The sequence below is a fragment of the Salmo trutta genome, chromosome 36 (genome assembly GCF_901001165.1).
Source record: "Salmo trutta chromosome 36, fSalTru1.1, whole genome shotgun sequence".
Classification (NCBI taxonomy): domain Eukaryota; kingdom Metazoa; phylum Chordata; class Actinopteri; order Salmoniformes; family Salmonidae; genus Salmo; species Salmo trutta.
This window is the reverse complement of record NC_042992.1, coordinates 16,990,084-16,998,802: the sequence shown is the minus strand read 5'-3', so window position 1 is coordinate 16,998,802 and position 8,719 is coordinate 16,990,084. Positions and strand designations below refer to the sequence as shown.

At 42.3% G+C, this 8,719-nt stretch overlaps 1 long non-coding RNA gene across 1 annotated transcript in view; it reads left to right on the top strand.

The window, feature by feature from the left end:
- Positions 1 to 349: 349 nt before the first annotated feature.
- The window catches only part of LOC115175548 (uncharacterized), a 41,816-nt gene continuing 33,446 nt past the window's right edge, over positions 350 to 8,719 (top strand). The window contains exons 1-3 of the long non-coding RNA XR_003872058.1: positions 350 to 679; positions 803 to 873; positions 2,852 to 2,984. This is a non-coding gene — a long non-coding RNA (uncharacterized LOC115175548). The remainder of the gene's footprint in view (positions 680 to 802; positions 874 to 2,851; positions 2,985 to 8,719) is intronic.

The following is an 8,719-nucleotide window of genomic DNA, read 5'->3' as shown; positions in this document are numbered from 1 at the left end:
GTCAAATATTACAACTGGGGCTTTTTCTCTGCAAGGCCCACAATGAGTCTATTGCACCACCTAGTGGATTCTACCCAGTAACGCAATCAGAAGAGTTTAGAGATTGTTCGAGCTCATGTAGGCTACGATGAAACGTGTGTAATGTTTTATTGTAAAGGTAACAATGCCACCAATAAAATTCAAGCAACTGTCCCCTTAAACGGCATTCTTGTGAAAGAAAATATACAGTTTTCCAGAGTGTGTTTAACTTCATTTTACCCATTAAGCGCTGTGTTCGGAATGTTTGTAGAATTATTTGCCAGGTATACCCGTATTTACGGTAACTCTGCCGCCGGGTAGAATTCAGAATGGCAGCGCTCATAATAGAATCATGCCATGTCGCATGTTGTGCTAATCGAACCCAAAATGTTCTTACATGGGGTCGTGGTGGGATCATTGCAAATAGAACATGTAATTACGCCGCTCTCTATGACCCAAAGGTAATATATATATTTCGCAATTTAAATGTACTCGTGTCACTACATCATCAGCCTTGTCAATGTTGACAGCTGCTAGTAGTCCTTGGGTATAAGGCATATTTGCTGTGAGTCAGCTTTACAGGAGAAAGGTGTTGTTGCTGTCCTGAATGGACATACTGGGAGGGTGAACACAGTCCAGTGGGTCCACAGAGAGGACTGTGGTGAGTAGCTACCTGCATGCTTCATCCAATGCTTTGATATGCTGATAATATATATTGATATGTTTCATCCAATGCTTTGATAGACTGTTTCTGACAGTTGGTTTTCTTCCTCCCTGATGATAGTACAGAAACTCACCTGGTGTCAGGAGGGTCTGACAGGCTGACTGATTGTGTGGGAGGCCCTAGATGGGAAGGTGTGTTAACACTACTAGAAGCAGGAATTGGTCTCATCCGACTGGCACTTCATCAATCTACACACAATACCCCATAATGACAAAGCAAAAACAGGTTTATTTTTTTTAGCAACTTCATAAAAAATAAAAACTGATGCCATTTACATAAGTATTCAGACCCTTTACTCAGTACTTTGTTGAAGCACCTTTGGCAGCGATTACAGCCTCGAGTCTTCTTGGGTGTGACGCTACTAGCTTTGCACACCTGTATTTAAGAAGTTTCTCCCATTCTTCTCTGCAGATCCTCTCAAGCTCTGTCAGGATGGATGGAGAGCGTTGCTGCACAGCTTCTTTCAGGTCTCTCCAGAGATGTTCGATCGGGTTCAAGTCTGGCCTCTTGCTGGGCCACTCAAGGACGTTCAGAGACTTGTCACGAAGCCTATCCTGCGTTGTCTTGGCTGTGTGCTTAGAGTTGTTGTCCTGTTGGAAGGTGAACCTTCTCCCCAGTCTGAGGTCCTGAGCACTCTGGAGCAGGTTTTCATCAAGGATCTCTGTACTTGGCTCCATTCATCTTTCCCTCGATTCTTACTAGTCTCCCAGTCCCTACCTCTGAAAAACATCCCCACAGCATGATGCTGCCACCACCATGCTTCACTGTAGGGATGGTGACAGGTTTCCTCAAGATGTGACACTTGGCATTCAGGCCAAAGAGTTCCATCTTGGTTTCATCAGACCAGAGAGTCCTTTTACTTTTTCATCAGACCAGTCATGTGCCTTTTACTGAGGAGTGGCTTCCATCTGGTCGCTCTACCATAAAGGCCTGATTGGTGGAGTACTGCAGAGATAGTTGTCCTTCTGGAAGGTTCTCCCATCTCCACAGAGGAACTCTGGAGCTCGGTCAGAGTGACCATCGGGTGCTTGGTCACCTCCCTGACCAAGGCCCTTCTCCCCCGATTGCTTAGTTTTGCCGGGCATCCAGCTCTAGGAAGAGTCTTGGTGGTTCCAAACTTATTACATTTAAGAATGATGGAAGCCACTGTGTTCTTGGACCTTCAATTCTGCAGAAATGTTTTGGTTCTTTTCCCCAGATCTGTGCCTCGACACAATCCTGTCTCTGCGCTCTACAGACAATTCCATCCACCTCATGGCTTGGTTTTTGCTCTGACATGCACTGTCAACTGTGGTTCCTTATATAGACAGGTGTATGCCTTTCCAAATCATGTCCAATCAATTGAATTTACCACAGTTGGACTCCAATTAAGTTGTAGAAACATCTCAAGGATGATCAATGGAAACAGAATGCACCTGAGCTACAATTTCAAGTCTCATAGCAAAGGGTCTGAATACTTAAGCAAATAAGGTATTTCTGTTTTTTATTTGTAATAAATTAGCAAACATTTATAAAAATCTCTTTTCGTTTGTTGTTATGGGTATTGTGTGTAGATTAATGAGGACATTTTTTGAATTTAATAAATTTTTGAACAAGACTGTAACGTAACAAAATGTGAAAAAATCAAGGTGTCTGAATACTTTCTGAGATGCATATTTGTTGTTTGTGCTCTCTGCTACCTGTCCCAGACCTGCTGTTTTCAACTCTCTAGAGACAGCAGGAGCGGTAGAGATACTCTCAAAGATCGGCTATGAAAAAGCCAACTGACACTTACTCTTGTGTTACTGACTTGTTGCACCCTCGACAACTACTATAATTATTATTATTTGACAATGCTGGTTATTTATGAACATTTGAACATCTAGGCCATGTGCTGTTATAATCTCCACCCGGCACAGCCAGAAGAGGACTGGCCACCCCTCATAGCCTGGTTCCTCTCTAGGTTTCTTCCTAGGTTTTGGCCTTTCTAGGGAGTTTTTCCTAGCCACCGTGCTTCTACACCTGCATTGCTTGCTTTTTGGGGTTTTAGGCTGGGTTTCTGTACAGCACTTTGAGATATCAGCTGATGTAAGAAGGGCTATATAAATACATTTGATTTGATTTAACCAGTGTGTAAAGTGTGTTGGACACACTGGGCCAGTGTGTGCTGTGGATGCCATCCACCTGGACAACAATAAGCTACTCATCGCCTCCACAGCTTCTGACTCCACTGTCAAACTTTGGCTCTACACTGGGAGTAAAGGTAAGAGATGCTTATTTGTCCCAGCAATAGACTAGTGTCCTGTCCAGGGGGGTGTACTTGTCTTCTACAGTACATCAAGCTGCCTCACACTATAGAAACAGTTAGCTCCTGCCCTATGGGGCGTTCTGGCTGAGACAAGGCACTCTTTAGGACAGATAAGGCAATCAGATCATTGATCCCCTATTCCCCTATGTAGTGCACTACTTTTGATCAGGGCCCATAGGTAACGTTCCCTCTACGTATTTGGGGCACTAAGCAAATTTTAGGTCTTGTGAGCGGAAAGTTGAACGTTTTGAGAATTTTTTTCAACTTCCGGCGTGTTAACAGTGAACACTGAGGCTGTTTCCTTACAGTTTTACACAGTAGCCAATTGGCTATTGTGGCTATTCAAGCGTAATGTAGGCTTACCAACAAATCCAATGGAGCAAATCCCATATTTTTTTCACATGGAAATAGCTTTTGATTTCTGTGATATAGCTTATATGTGGTGTTCAATGCAGGCTACATTGCATGAGACTTTTTAAAATGTTTTTTCATTAAGGGCTTGACACTAATGAATGATTTTTTACTTGGTCTGCAAAACCATGGACTGTAAATTACATTGTGTTGTATGATGCAAGAAACCACTTTACAAAATAAAATGTATTATTACTTCCATACAGCGAATTATACAATGTAGGCTACCCCTTTGCCTGTTGGCTTATTTGCATATTCAACACTGCAATTTTAATTAGGACTTAAGCTTTTTACCCAAATGGCATTTCAAAGACAGATTGAAATGTAGCCTACATGTTTTGTGTTCTTGTAAGAAGCAGTAACTCCGCATTGCTGAACTATTCTTATCTATAACTGGGCTAATTACTCGCTAACTAGCAAATAATACCACTCGCGGCTCTGTGATATAATGTTGATTTGATCACAGAAAAAACTTTGATATATACAGTACAAACTAATGGGGCGAACTAGGTGAAGTTCAATCTCTTGCATCTCTGTGCTGCCTGACATTTCTTCTGCGTCGCAGTCCTGGAGGAGGTGCGAGGCCGTGCACGTGTGCAGTTCAGCGGGAACATTGCCCATAGGCCGCCCAGCTATGTTAATTTGTATTTTGTAACTTCAGTGGTACTCTTATCTCAATATGATAAAGCTACACAAACCACAATGTTCACCAAAAGTGGGCTTATTTCTACCTAAGTAGGGTGAAGTTGCCTCTAGATGCTGATCTTGGGTCAGTTTTGCATTTTCCCCACTAATGATTGAGGGGGAGCTAATCCTAGATCTTTACCTAAGGGAAACTTCACCCCGGATCTATAAAATCCTGCATTAAAAATGGACTATAAGTGTTCCTTGATTCCTGTTCTGAGATGCAGGCAGTGTGTTTGTTTACAAGAGAAACTTCACCCTGTAGCAAAAGGGGCATTTTTGAGTTAATCTGTGCTGAATTCTCCACCTACCCTGACATCTGCTGGCATGCTGTGGTAGTAGAAACACAGAGGGAACAGTCTGATCATTTGAGTCACATCATTTAATGAGTCATCACTTCAGGATTGTCTGAAATCATTGTAATGGCCTATTGTTACCGCTGTGGTTTCCACTGTGTCGTGAAACCAGGATTGTATCAAGGTATTTGTATTTAGTATTTTATTAGGGATCCCCATTTGCCATTGCAAAGGCAGCAGCTACTCTTCCTGGGGTCCAAACACATTAAGACACTTATATTACGGATAAAATAAAAATATAAAACATTACATCATATAACACTGTCACACCAACGCATATCCACAACACAAAATCTATGATACCACTATACAACAATACCACAATGTACGTGTGTGTAGTGTGTGTGTGTGCTAGCACCCGTGTGTGTCTGTACCTGTGTGTCTCTTCGCTGTTCCATTAGGTGTGTTTTTTAAAATCTGATTCTACTGCTTGCATCAGTTACCTGAGATGGAATAGAGTTCCATGTAGTCATGGCTCTATGTAGTACTGTGCGCCTCCCATAGTCTGTTCTGGACTTGGGGATTGTGAAGAGACCTTTGATGGCATGTCTTGAAGGATATGCATGGGTGTCTGTGCTGTGTGCTAGTAGTTTAAACAGACAGCTTTCTGCATTCAGCTTGTCAACACCTCTTACAAAATCAAGTAGTGATGAAGTCAATATCTCCTCCACTTTGAGCCATGAGAGATTGCCATGTAAACTCAGCAAAAAAAGAAACGTCCCTTTTTCAGGACCTTGTTCTTCAAAGATAATTTGTAAAAATTGAAATAACTTCACAGATCTTCATTGAAAAGGGTTTAAACACTGTTTCCCATGCTTGTTCAATGAACCATAAACAATGAATGAACATGCACCTGTGGAACGGTCATTAAGACACTAACAGCTTACATACTGTAGGCAATTAAGGTCACAGTTATGAAAAACTTGGGACACGAAAGAGGCCTTTCTACTGACTCTGAAAAACACCAAAAGAAAGATTCCCATGGTCCCTGCTCATCTGCGTGAACGTGCCTTAGGCATGCAGCAAGGAGGTATGAGGACTGCAGATGTGGCCAGGGCAATAAATTGCAATGTCCGTACTGTGAGACGCCTAAGACAGCGCTACAGGGAGACAGGATGGACAGCTGATCGTCCTCGCAGTGGCAGACCACGTGTAACAACACCTGCACAGGATCGGTACATCCGAACATCACACCTGCAGGACAGGTACAGGATGGCAACAACAACTGCCCGAGTTACACCAGAAACGCATAATCCCTCCATCAGTGCTCAGACTGTCCGCAATAGGCTGAGAGAGGCTGGACTGAGGGCTTGTAGGCCTGTTGTAAGGCAGGTCCTCACCAGACATCACCGGCAACAACGTCGCCTATGGGCACAAACCCACCGTCTCTTGCAGGTGCCTTGGTGGAAGATTGGGGTAACATCTCACAGCAAGAACTGTCAAATCTGGTGCAGTCCATGAGGAGGAGATGCACTGCAGTACTTAATGCAGCTGGTGGCCACACCAGATACTGACTGTTACTTTTGATTTTGACCCCTTTGTTCAAGGACAGATTATTCCATGTCTGTTAGTCACATGTCTGTGGAACTTGTTCAGTTTATGTCTCAGTTGTTTAATCTTATGTTCGTACAAATATTTACACATGTTAAGTTTGCTGAAAATAAACGCAGTTGACAGTGAGAGGACATTTCTTTTTTTGCTGAGTTTATATCATTCATGTTAGCTCTCCGTGTACATTTAAGGGCCAGACACGCTGCCCTGTTCTGAGCCAATTGCAATTTTCCTAACTCCCTCTTTGTGGCACCTGATCACACGACTGAAGTAGCCCAGGTGCGACAATAGGGCCTGTAGGACCTGCCTTGTGGACAGTATTGTCAAGAAGACAGAGCAGCACTTTACTATGGACATACTTCTACCAATCTTAGTCTCCTTTAATCTCCTCAATTTGCTAAATTTCCACATTATTCATTACAAGATTTAGTTGAGGTTTAGGGTTTAGTGAATGATTTGTCCAAATACATTGCTTTTAGTTTTTGAAATATTTAGGACTAACTTATTCTTTGTCACCCATTTTGAAACTAACTACAGTTCTTTGTTAAGTGTTGCAGTCGCTGTAGTAGCTTACGTGTATAGTGTTGAGTCAGCCGCATACATAGAGACAGAAGATTGAAAGATTTAAAGATTGAAAAAAGAAAGGGGCCTAAACTGCTGCCCTGGGGAATTACTGATTCTACCTGGATAATGTTCGAGAGGCTTCCACTAAAGAACATCGTTTGTGTTCTGTTTGACAGGTAACTCTTTATCCACACTATAGCAGAGGGTGGAAAGCTATAACACATACATTTTTCCAGCAGCAGACTATGATCTATAATGTCAAAAGCCACACTGAAATCTAACAAAACAGCCCTCACAATCTTTTTGTCATCAATTTCTTCCAGCCAATCATCAGGCATTTGTGTAAGTGCTGTGCTTGTTGAATGTCCTTCCCTATAAGCATGCTGAAAATCTGTTTTCAATTTGTTTACAGTAAAATAGCATTGTATCTTGTCAAAGTTTACTAAGGGTTGGTAACAGGCTCTTTGGTCGGCTATTTGAATCAGTAAAGGGGGCTTTACTATTCTTGGGTAGAGGCATTACTTTTGCTTCTTTCCCGGCCTGAGGGCACACACTTTCTAGTAGGCTTAGATTGAAGATATGGAAAATAGGAGTGGCAATATCGTCCTCTATTATCATCAGTAATTTTCCATCCAAGTTGTCAGACCCGGTTACTTGTCATTGTTGATGGACAACATTTTTTTTTTAACCTCTTCCACACTTACTTTGTGGATTTCAAAATTACAATGCTCGTCTTTCATAATTTGGTCAGTTATACTTGGATGTGTCAGCGTTTGTTGCTGGCATGTAATGCCTAAGTTTGCTAATCTTGTCAATGAAAAAAATCATTAAAATAGTTGGCAATATCAGTGGGTTTTGTGATGAATGAGCCATCTGATTCAATGAATGATGGAGCCGAGTTTGCCTTTTTGCCCATAAGTTTACGTACACTCAATTAGTATTTGGTAGCATTGCCTTTAAATTGTTTAACTTGGGTCAAACGTTTCGGGTAGCCACAAGTTTCCAACAATAAGTTGGGTGAATTTTGGCCCATTCCTCCTGACAGAGCTGGTGTAACTCAGTCAGGCTTGTAGGCATCCTTGCTCGCACACACTTTTTCAGTTCTGCCCACACATTTTCTATAGGATTGAGGTCAGGGCTTTGTGATGGCCACTCCAATACCTTGACTTTGTTGTCCTTAAGCCATTTTGCCACAATTTTGGAAGTATGCTTGGGGTCATTGCCCATTTGGAAGACCCATTTGCGACCAAGCTTTAACTTCCTGACTGATGTCTTGAGATGTTGTCTCAATATATCCACATAATTTTCCTTCCTCATGATGTCATCTATTTTGTGAAGTGCACCAGTCCCTCCTGCAGCAAGCACCCCCACAACATGATGCTGCCACCCCCTTGCTACACGGTTGGGATGATGTTCTGTGGCTTGCAAGCCTCCCCCTTTTTCCTCCAAACATAACAAAGGTCATTATGGCCAAACAGTTCTATTTTTGTTTCATCAGACCAGAGGACATTTCTCCAAAAAGTACGATCTTTGTCCCTATGTGCAGTTGCAAACTGTAGTCTGGATTTTTATGGTGGTTTTGGAGCAGTGGCTTCTTCCTTGCTGAGTGGCCTTTCAGGTTATATCAAAATAGGACTCGTTTTACTGTGGATATAGATACTTTTGTACCTGTTTCCTCCAGCATCTTCACAAGGTCCTTTGCTGTTGTTCTGGGATTGATTTGCACTTTTTGCACCAAAGTACGTTCATATCTAGGAGACAGAACACGTCTCCTTCCTGAGCGCTATGATGGCTGCGTGGTCCCATGGTGTTTATACTTGCGTACTATTGTTTGTACAGATGAATGTGGTACCTTCAGGCGTTTGGAAATTGCTCCCAATGATGAACCAGACTTGTGGAGGTCTACAATTGTTTTTCTGAGGTCTTGGCTGATTTCTTTTGATTTTCCCATGATGTCAAGCAAAGAGGCACTGAGTTTGAAAGTAGGCGCCTTGAAATACATCCACAGGTACACCTCCAATTGACTCAAATGATGTCAATTAGCCTATCGGAAGCTTCTAAAGCCATGACATCATTTTCTGGAATTTTCCAAGCTGTTTAAAGGCACAGTCAACTTAGTGTATG